We start from the raw sequence: 8,969 nt of genomic DNA on the forward strand, positions 1-8,969 counted from the left end.
ACAGGTTATGACCGCATGAACATTTGCTAACTGCAAACTTTGACATAAAATCTCAAAGGGATGTGACAGCAGATACTTTTATTATGGTGAAACGGTCATATAAGTTAATGATTGTGATGATAATGTTATGAGGCTCCTCAGTGTGTTTAGGGTCATTGTGAATTTAATTTTGACAAGAAAAAAAACGTTTTTTTTTTAAGTAAAAAAAAAGCTTAAGTAAAAAAAAGCTTAAGCTTGTGTGGGGTTAAAATATGAAAAATGTAGCAGATATAGGCAGAAAACAGACATTAAATAATAATAATTAATATTCTAATTTTAAAATATTCTACAGCTTCCCCCCCCACACACACACACACACCACACACACACACACACACACACACACACACACACACACACACACACACACACAAACACATTCCAGACTCCCCTTTACAACTCAGGCAATATATACTTACATGTGTATCACTTTTAGCAGTGTTTTATGTACCTTCAAAGTGTTTCCTTTAAAATGACACCAACATTTTAAACTTAGACCACTGTATGTGTGTGTATATGAAGCTTTTCAGTTTGGGTAGGCTAAATCTAGGTTGACCATCTAATTGTACCAGAGTAATATAGCGTAAATACATACTTTGTCTACAACAAATGCCAAAGTGATGCATATCTCCAGAAAGTAGAGACTCTAAGCTTTCCAATGGTACCACATATTAGGTCAGTACTCCTCCACAGACATTTAAAATTAAAAATTAAAAAGAGTTCAGTACATGGACATCACATACTGTGAATCTCAAACATCATTGCCTCCTAATTATGTAAATCTCGTGAATCCATAACACAAGGGGGAAAAAGTGCTTCTCAATATAATGCCAACCGTGACGAAAGCATTGGGGATCATTTATATGCACGCCCCCAACATTTGCATCTGTCCAAACATGTTCATTGTCAGGCGGAAATCGAGCGAATCATCAGTAAGCTGCTCGCATGGACACACTTAATGTTCCAGGCTATTCAGGAGACTTGTCTACCCTTCCCACAGATAAAAAATGTAAACAGTCATGGTTGATGTTTACAATACGATACCACAACAATTTAATTCAAGATTGTTCGTTTGTTCGGCCCATTTAAAGCAAGATTCGCTCAGTGTCTTAAAGGGATCCCCTTGTGTTGAGACTTGTATGGTGTAGTATAACATAAATGATGTCTCTTACTGAAATATGTAGTAGAAAACCCATGAAAGAGCTACATTATTTAAAAAATCGATTTTATATTTTGACCATGGGCAGCGCCAAACTGGACAGAGGACAGGAAAGGTGTTCGAGGACAGGTGCTTCAAACAGACAGTTCTGGTAAATATCATATCTATTTAAGAATGTAGTGTTTCTCAGTTTTAGGGGGCAGCTAGATTTAAATAAGTACATCTAAAAGTAGCTTGCTTAACTTTTTTCAATAGCTGACAGTACCTTAGCCTTGAGCCTTAAAGGGATAGTTCACCCAAAAATGAATATTCAGTCATCATTTACTTACCCTCATGTTGTTCCAAACCTGTATGCGTTTCTGCTGAACACAAAAGAAGATATTTGAAAGATTGTTTGTAACAAAGCAGCACTGCTTTACTCTGGTACCATTTCTGCCTGGATTTGGCCTACCCAAATAGAAAAGCCTCCTATACACACATAGAGTGGTCTAGGTTCAACATGTTGTTGTAATTTTACAGCAAACCCTTAGAAGTTACATAAAGCACTGCTAAAAGTGATAAACATGTAAGTATATGTTGTCAAAGCTACCCCCCCCCCCAAAAAAATGCCTCCTACTTATTTATTACTTAATTAATAATTAGGCGCCTTTAGAATTTTTTATATAAATTCATTTTTGCATTTGTGTGTAACTCAGGCCCTGTTTGCTCGAGCACCCTGCAGAAAGTTTGGGCTGTTTCCAGCATATATAATTCATTTAATGACACTGGAATATTGCATTTATATCACTGTATAATTGTGCCCGCATAATTACCGAATCCCAGTTCACGCCTAGAATGGTGGTTCTCTGAGCCGGAGAAAGCACAATCTTCTTGGCGTTCAATCTCAACCCTAACCTCGACATGTGCGCGAGAACAGCATCTCGATGCTGAACCGCCATCTGCTCGGTGTGAGCTAAAATCAGCCAGTCGTCGATGTAATTTCGTAGATGTTGCCTTTTGGATTGAATCGCGTACCCCCTTTCTACTATCTGCAGGACCCAACGAGATATATTCGATAGACGTTTCCACTCGTCTAGAAAATCTACTAAGGGAACCAGCCTCTCGAGGCTGGCCCCTGGTGTATTTTGAGCAACAAGTGCAGTGCCATGAAGCGGCGAACCAGCAGGGAACACCTGACTTGACTGCTTCATAAACAAGTGAAATGGCCTCGACCAACCACTTGCTCATTCTCTGCTTAGACACGGGTACTCCCTTCTTAGGATCTCCGAAACAGACAAAAAGTTGATCAGTCTTTCTCCACAGGGCAGCTCTGTGGACGTACGCGTCAAGTGCCCTAACTGGGCAAAGCAGATTTAACTTTTCCTGGTCTGACGTCAAGAAAGGAGGAGGACAGAAGGCTTGCAGAGTGATGGGGCCCCTAGGGCTCGTAGGAACCTTGGGGATATATCCTGGTCTGGAGTGAAGGAAAGCCTTTACCATGCCAGGCGCAAACTCTAAACACAAGGGGCCCTACCAACAGGGACTGAATATCCACAATTCTTTTAAGGGACGAGATGGCCAGTAAAAAGATAGTTTTCAGGGTGAGGAATTTTTCTGATACTTCCTCTCTCGGTTCAAACGGAGGCTCAGACAAGCCACTTAAAACTTGACTGCTCGGAAGCCCCCCGAGGGGGGCTCGCAGGGACCGTCTGCGCCCCGGCATTGCAGCGTGGTTGGAAGCGTGGCCCCCAGAGGGCACCGCAGGAAGACAGTGCTTACCTCAGTACACGGTACCCGTCTTCCTGCGGAGGGGACTACCCTCAGAGTCCTGACACTTTTGGCGTCAGGAACGCTTCGACGAGGCCTTCTTGGCGATGAGGATTGTCCTCAGATCAGCCCTACTCCTCGAAGGCCTCGCATGAGAGCGCCGCCCCGCCTCCCAGTCTCTTTGCGGGGGAGTACGGGTGGCGGCGCTCTGCCGCTATTGCTCCCTGTGTGAAGAGCTCGTACTCGGCTTGGGCTGCTGTTTTTCAGCTGCAGCCCCAGGGACTTGGATCCGGAGAGGGAGAAACTGCTTTAGCGCCGCTGCCTGTTTCTTTGACTCCTGGAACCTCTCGGTGACAGATTGTACTGCGTCACCGAAGAGGCCCGCAGGGGACAGCGGCGCATCGAGCAAAAAGCTCTTCTCCCTCTCCTTCATTTCGGTGGGGTTAAGCCATAGATGCCTCTCCGTGGCCACCAAGGCTGCCATAGAGCGGCCCACACATCTGGCCATCTCCTTGGTGGCCCGGAGAGCGAGATCGGCAGACTGTCTAAGCTCATTTATGACGTCGCCCCCCACCTCATCTCTACCATCCAAGATGCGCATGCATCTGACCTGCCGCCGAGTACGCTTTATCCACCAACGCCCTCAAACGTCACCTTTCCACCATATAAGTTAAAACGATAGTCATTTGACAAGGCTATTCATTTTGTAAAAAATATAATTTATATATTTAGATTTTTGAGAACTGAAGTATGGTGTTTCCTATGATGTTTTTGCCTATTTGTATTTCAGATTAGGCTACATCACAGTCACTACGTAACGTTAGCCTACATTGTGACTAACATTATATAAATATGCAATATCGCTGATGAAAAAAGACAAGTCTAAAATGTAGGCTGAATGACACACTTTTAGCAGAACATCTCAAATGGAGATTGATAAAATCCAGCTTACTTGTTTATTGGTATTTTCAGTTCACCGACGCGCACAAGAGAGTGTGCGTGCATATGGTTGCCAGATTAGACATGTTTAGGTATGTATAACACTGGATATCATACGTAGCCTGGATGCCAGCCGAACCTAGCCCCCCCCACAACATTTTTAGGATGGGCAATTCGGTCTGGCATCGCTCCATAGAGGAGTAATTATTAATGAAATCATCAGGGCGGGCTTTAGACAATGACGGACAGATGATAAACAGTAATGTAATCATGCATGTCATCAAAGGGGCTTGGATTATATTTACTCGAATCCTAAACGGAGAGCTTGTTTGTATATGCATTCACCTTCGTAATTTCTCTCAAAGATGATGATCATGTTTGGTAAGTACTCTGTGTATCAATAAATTCTTTTATTTTTTTACAACACCGGCTAGGCGGCTAAGATCGTTTATTCCACCACGCGTGCAGACAGGGTTGCCAAGTTTTTACAACAAAATCCGGCAACTACTAGCCCTAAACAATAGCTTCCCTATCTGGGAAAGCCTCTGCGTGATTGCGTCATGAAGCACGTGTAGAACCAGTCCAATCAGGAGATCAAACGTCATAGGTAGGTGACGTCATCGACTGGAAACTATAAAGCATCCGCGAACACCAACAGAAACTAGCTTCTATGCCTTCAGCAAGCGATCTGTGTGAACCTGTCTGTCTATTTGGTGTTTTTGTCTGTCTATTAGAGAGAATTTTCCACCTTTGTTAAATATATCTGATATATATTATAACATAAAGAGAAAAAGGAGATTATAGTGAGTGAACAGCATTTCACAAAGTGTGTTCATCCCTGCCCTCGTTACATCACGGGTGGGGATACACACTCATTGTGTGTGGCCTGTTTGGGAGCGCAGCACGCTCAGGCAGCCCTCGAGGGGGCTGCTTGCGAGCATTGTGAGCGGCTTCCATTAAGAACGCTGCGCTCCCGCCGGGCACTCTTCGAGGAGGGTGCTTCGGCTCGTGTTCCCCGCGGATGGGTCCCGCTGCTGCCGAGGCAGAGCGGCGGCTTCAGTCATGGGGTTCACAGATGGACCTTACAGAGGGGTTTGAGACGGGCCCAGCCTTATCTCAGCCCTCACCTGTACCGTCCAGTGCCTCGTCTCGGGGTTTGGAAGCCCGCCCTGCGGTTTCTTCCTCCCCGGGCGGGGCACCGGTGCTCCAACTATCCAGCTCTGAGGAGGTGGACATTGAGAGCATCGCGACTGAAGACTCGCCACTTCAGTCACCCGCTAGTGAGGAGCTCATTGAGGTGCTCACGAGAGCTGTGGCCAGGTTAAATATCGACTGGCCGGCAGAAAGATCTGAATCCCATTGAAAACAGAGTAAATTAGATGAGCAATTCCTGCCCTCTCGTGCAGCAGAGCCTCAACATCGGGGCCTGCCGTTCTTCCCCGACCTGCACACTGAGGTGTCTAGGTCTTGGAGGAAACCGGCATCATATAGAGTGTTCAGCCCACAAACATCTGCATATAGTAATATATTAGGGCTGAGACACTATGGTTATGGAGCGATGCCAAAGGTCGAAGAGATGCTTGCGAGCCATCTCTCCCCTTAAGCTGCATCGTCCCTGGAAGCCCTGACATTACCCACCAAGCCGTTAAAAATAACTTCAGCGTTGGTGGGTAAGGCGTACCCCGAGTACGAGCTCCTCACATAGGGTGCAACAGAAGCAGAGCGTTGCGGCCCGTGGTCCCCCGCACAGAGACTGGGAGGCAGGGCAGCGCTCGCAGACGAGGCCTTCGAGGGGTAGGGGTAATCTGAAGACAGTCCTTATGTTCCCCTCCGAAGGAAGTCGGAGCTTACCTCAGCACACGGTACCCGTCTTCCTTCGGTGCTCTCAGGGGGCCGCGCTGCCAACCCTGCCGCAATGCCGGGGCGCAGAGGGTCTCCGCGGGCCACCTGAGGGTGGTCCGGCCCCTCCTCGGAGGGCATGCGAGCAGTCAGGTCAGGTGTTCCCTGCCGGTTCGCCGCTTCAGGGCACTGCACTTGCTGCTCAAATTACACCAGAGGCCAGCCTCGAGAGGCTGATTCCCTTAGTATCCCCTCCGTGGGAAGACGGTGCTTACCTCAGCATATGGGGACCGCGCTGCCAACCCCGCCGCAATGCCGGGGCGCAGAGGGTCTCCGCGGGCCACCTGAGGGTGGTCCGGCCCCTCCTCGGAGGGCATGCGAGCAGTCAGGTCAGGTGTTCCCTGCCGGTTCGCCGCTTCAGGGCACTGCACTTGCTGCTCAAATTACACCAGAGGCCAGCCTCGAGAGGCTGATTCCCTTAGTATCCCCTCCGTGGGAAGACGGTGCTTACCTCAGCATATGGGGACCGCGCTGCCAACCCCGCCGCAATGCCGGGGCGCAGAGGGTCTCCGCGGGCCACCTGAGGGTGGTCCGCCCCCTCCTCAGAGGGCAGGCAAGCAGTCAAGTCAGGTGTTCCCTGCCGGTTCGCCGCTTCAGGGCACTGCACTTGCTGTTCAAAGTACACCAGAGGCCAGCCTCGAGAGGCTGGTTCCCTAAGTAGATTTTCTAGACGAGTGGAAACGTCTATTGAATATATCTCATTGGGTCCTGCAGATAGTAAAACGGAGATTGTTCTCAGTATGGTGCAGAGAACGTCCGCTGGACCCAGTTAACTGCCCGGTTGGTACAGTGCTGGAGTTCCTGCAGGCAAGGTTCTCAGCAGGGTTGACCCCCTCCACAATAAAGGTTTCGTGGCAGCCTTAGTTGCTTTCCACACTCCTTTGGGTGGAGTGTCTTTGGGAAGACACCCACTAGTTACTCGTTTCCTCCGTGGCACTTTAAGGTTAAAGCCAGTGGTACACTCGAGGGTCCCGACCTGAGATTTGGCCATTGTTCTCCAGGGCCTATCTGGGGCCCCTTTTAAACCCAATGAGAAGTTTCAGACAAGTTCCTGACACTCAAGACTCTCTTTTTGCTGGCCATCTCATCCCTAAAAAGAATTGGAGACATTCAGTCCCTGTCGGTAGGGCCCTCATGTCTAGAGTTTGCGCCTGACATGATGAAGGCTTTTCTTCACTCCAGACCAGGTTATATCCCCAAGGTTCCTACGAGCCCTAGGGGTCCTATTACTCTACAAGTCTTGTGTCCTCCTCCTTTCATGATGTCAGACCAGGAAAGATTAAATCTGCTCTGCCTGGTTAGGGCGCTTGATACTTATGTCCACAGAGCTGCCCTGTGGAGAAAAACTATCAGATGTTTGTCCATTTCGGAGCCCCAAAAAGGGGGGCTCCAGTGTCTAAGCAGAGAATGAGCAAGTGGCTGGTCGAGGCCATCTCGCTTGCTTATGAGGCGGCCGGACAGCCGTCTCCCTTGGATGTCTTAGCGCATTCTACTAGGGGCATGGCTGCTTCTACGGTTTCACACATACGAGCACTTGGTCCTATGGCGATGTGGGTATAAGCATTCTTACAGCGTTTCGATGCCGCTCGAGTTCCCAGATAGGGAATGTCTCGGTTACGTATGTAACCCTAGTTCCCTGAGGGGAACGAGATGCTGCGTCCCCCGGCCATACTCCCGGCATGCCCGTGATCACTTACTTCAGGCTGTTTCAGAAGCTAGTTTCTGTTTGTGTTCACGGATACTTTATAGTTTCCAGTCGATGACGTCACCCGCCTATGACGTTCGATCTCCTGATTGGACTGGTTCTCCACGCGCTTCACGACGCAATCACGCAGAGGCGTTCTCACAGCATTACGACGCAGCGTCTCGTTCCCCTCAGGGAACTAGGGTTACATACGTAACCGAGACGTTCTTGGGGGGTTCTCAGGGGGAAAATAGTGTTTGGGGGGTAAAATGTGTTATTTTGGCAAGGTTGCCTGCTAAAATTCACACTCATGGGTTTATATATCACATAATAGTCGCTTCAACCAGTGGACATAGAAAACAACCGCGGAAAAAAACGCGGACTTGGCAAGACAGTGCAGTTGAGCTCTGTCTGTTGACATTTGACAATGCGTCGCTTCGTTGCTCTGATTGGTTGTAGCTTTATCCAATTGAGGTCTTTTCTGGTTCGGTTAAAACACGCCTCATAATCACAGCCCAATGGAGCAGTTTCAGACTCATATTCTGACTAGAATTGAGTATGACCAAGTCAGGCTATATCATACAGGTTTTTCACAGAAAAGCTCTGTTTGGGGGATTTAATTACTGAAATCTGGCAACCGCACGAACGTGAGCTCTTTCTTGTGGGCGGATGATCTGAAAACGCCAATAAACAAGTAAGCTGCAATATCTCAGTCTCCATTTGAGATGTTTTGCTTAAAGTGTGTCATTTAGTTTCTGTCAGGAAGGTCAGGACTCATGAGCTGGACAGCTTAACTGCTGTGAGCTGTGAGCTGTGAGCTGCTGAAATAAACCAATCAGAGCAGAGCTCAACATTAATATTCACGACCCTTCCAAATAAGGCAAAAACAGAGCATCACATCCTAGGGACAATTTATAGGGTTGTAAATGGACCTGTAAAACTGTATCTGGACAATTTTTCCCTTAAAGCTACACTGTGTAACTTTTTTAGTTTATTCTTAGCTAAAAACACTTAGTTCTTTCAAAAATATATGTGCTCATTAATGTATATTTACTTATTTCAAGTTATAAAGTATTCTCGTAAGTTTATAATATGCCATTGAAAATACATACGGGTGAGGGGTTCGAATGCTGGTCGCCATGTTGCTCCTCCATCTTGAAAGTACATTAGCCAAAGAGGGACATACCCATAAATTCAAGCTTCGCCTTTCGTGTTTTAACACACGATGGCACTCTGTCGAATGTGAAGAGTGGGATTGCCATGTTAATCTTGGACTAAATCGGCCACCGTAGGAGTTAAAACAAAATCAGGAATTGAGAGGAACAGAAACTATTATTCCCTGGATGGTCATATACCTTTTCAACGCTAGATGGGGGAAAATATCACACAGTGTAGCTTTAAATAAGCCGCATACCCTCTTTGTAGATATCAGAGAACAATTTAACATATTGTTTCAAATCATTCTAGGGCACCTTTAAATTCTAATTTTCTGAGATACTGAAT

The sequence above is a fragment of the Pseudorasbora parva genome, chromosome 7, assembly GCF_024679245.1.
Source record: "Pseudorasbora parva isolate DD20220531a chromosome 7, ASM2467924v1, whole genome shotgun sequence".
NCBI classification, from domain to species: domain Eukaryota; kingdom Metazoa; phylum Chordata; class Actinopteri; order Cypriniformes; family Gobionidae; genus Pseudorasbora; species Pseudorasbora parva.